The following is a 2,492-nucleotide window of genomic DNA, read 5'->3' as shown; positions in this document are numbered from 1 at the left end:
CTTGGTGGAGCTACTGGTGGATTTGTTGGTTGCTAGTGGAGCTACTTGTTGAGCTTCCTGCTTGCCAGTTGTTACTGGACTTGAGCTTGCTACTTGTTGGAGTTGCTTGCTAGTTGCATGTTAATTGCTAGTGGACTGTTTTGTAATGGTTGATATATGACATTTGTAATGGATTATGATGGTTATCATTATGTATTGGATTTTGATGGATTTTGATACATGGATTTTGTAATGGATTTTGATGATAATAGTTATCATTTGTAATGGATTTGGATGGTTATAATGGTTATGATGTTCATGTACACAAGTTATCATTATGTATTGGGTTTCTTCATGTAGATCTTGTTGTAGATCTTATGTAGTAGGTAGAGCTGCAACCCGATGCCATCCAACCGGGTTTGGGCCCGGTCCAACCCGACCTGACACTGTTCGCGCTCCAACCCGGTCCGACCCAACCTGGTACTGTGCGGGTCGGGTTGGATCTTCGGGTTTTTTTTCTCTCTCTCTCTCTCAACTAATATCAATGTTGGTGACCTGTGTTAAGTTACACAGCTTAATGGACAGAATATAGCATGCAAAACAGGTTCACTAAGATCTCAAAAGACATCAAAAAAATATTGACATAAACCAGATGAACAAAAAAAAAAAAAAAACAAAAGAACTAGAATATTAATTCTTCCAAAAAATAAACCAAAAGAACTAGAATATTTATTCTTCCAAGCCATCTATTACAAAAAATAATAAAAAAAATGTACATAAGCCATCTATTACAAAAACTATCTAAATTACAAAAATATGAACATTAACTGATAAAGGATTGAGGAGCATCCAACAATCAAATAACAGCAGCTTCCCATCTCTTCCTCTATATCTGCCATTATGAAAAAGTCTAACACCAAATCAATAAATAGCACATCAAATAATCCAAGTCAACACAAAGTGGTTTAGTTTCTCTAAAGGAAGAGTGAATGAAAAACATACCATCATGCAAACCATAAGCCTTGAGTTACTTCTCATCAACATAAGTAAAACTTGATTTTGGATCAAACTCTAAAAAAACACACGATAATTATTAAATGATATAAAAATAAACATTATGAAAAAGTTTAATAAATATGTAAATAAAAAATAATTTTATTACCCAATTCCGCCTCAAAGCTTTCAATATTATCCAAGGAGGCACGAAGATCAATGGGTATTGGATCCCTCAACCAATTTTATGTACAAACGAGTGCCTCGACTGTTCTTGGAGATAGTGAACTACGAAATGGGTCAAGCACCCGACCCCCTGTACTGAATGCTGACTCAAAAGAAACAGTAGAAATGGGAATGGCCATCACTATAACGCCCCGTCCCTGAGGGTCCGGAGGGTTAACTCATATACCTTGATAATCAACTCTACAAGGCTAGAGTACTTCCAAATTCAAGAATATATATTTTTCAAAACCTCAAATCAAACGTAAATACTCCAATTAAATAAATCATATAAACTCATCTATCCAATTTTCAATCCAGCAACTCAAATAAAAACAACTCATCTTCATGTCTCAAATAACAAACTAGAAATAATGAAACATTAACATAAGTCTCCAAAAACCGTCTAAAACCATTGAAGCAAACTTAAGAAATATAAATAACATCCAACATCAACACTAATACCACGAGATACCCAACAACCATTCACTATTAATCTTCTCCATAAACTCTAATACTGATCCTCAGCTGAACCATCAATGTCATCTGAAATATTATGGAGATAAGGGGGTGAGTTATCAACAACTCAGTAAGCAGAGAGCATATACTAGCATGTAAACATGAGCATTTATAACATTAGATAAGCCGAACAAAATATTTACTTTCAGAATGCGGAAACAAAACTTGTACAAAAACATTAGAGCGAAATTTTCAGACAAATATACTTATTCCAAAAAAAGAGAATCCGTTGGTATTTCTAAACTGAAACATTATAATCTTATCATCGTTTAATATCACATCTGGACAATACCATGTTTAACCCCCGTAGTAGGGTTATAAACCACCATTATACCCGTGGCTGAGCCATTTTCCATATTTCACCCCCGTAGTAGGGTTATAAACCACCATTATACCCATGGCTGGGCCATTTTTCATGTTTCACCCCCGTGGTAGGGTTATAAACCACTATTATACCCGTGGCTGGGCCGTATACCATGTTTCATTCCCGTGGTAGGGTTATAAACCACCATTATACCCGTGGTTGGGCCTTAACAGAAACAGAACGGATTTCATCGAAAATCCGATTACAATCATATACAGAATCAGAACTTCATGCCAAGGATTTCAGATGACACATCACATCAAAACAAAATACTGAAAAGCTTCGGATCATTTCACATGTTCGAGATAAACATAAACAAAATATTCTCATTTGTTCATAACAAAACTTTTAGAATTCTTTATTCGCTCTTTTACATAGTTCAGAAACAAAGTGCACAAAATTAGCTCATGTCTAC

At 35.2% G+C, this 2,492-nt stretch overlaps 1 long non-coding RNA gene across 1 annotated transcript; it reads right to left on the bottom strand.

Moving 5' to 3' along the window:
* Positions 1-744: 744 nt before the first annotated feature.
* LOC121237835 lies at positions 745-1,298 on the bottom strand. The gene is made up of 3 exons (XR_005934995.1): positions 1,142-1,298; positions 982-1,050; positions 745-871 (listed from the first exon to the last, which is right to left on the bottom strand). It is a non-coding gene; the product is annotated as an uncharacterized LOC121237835 (long non-coding RNA).
* Between the last annotated feature and the right edge of the window lie 1,194 nt (positions 1,299-2,492).

The sequence above is a fragment of the Juglans microcarpa x Juglans regia genome, chromosome 6S (genome assembly GCF_004785595.1).
Source record: "Juglans microcarpa x Juglans regia isolate MS1-56 chromosome 6S, Jm3101_v1.0, whole genome shotgun sequence".
In the NCBI taxonomy this organism is placed as follows: domain Eukaryota; kingdom Viridiplantae; phylum Streptophyta; class Magnoliopsida; order Fagales; family Juglandaceae; genus Juglans; species Juglans microcarpa x Juglans regia.
The sequence above is the reverse complement of the archived record's forward strand: the minus strand, read 5'-3'. Positions and strand labels throughout refer to the sequence as shown.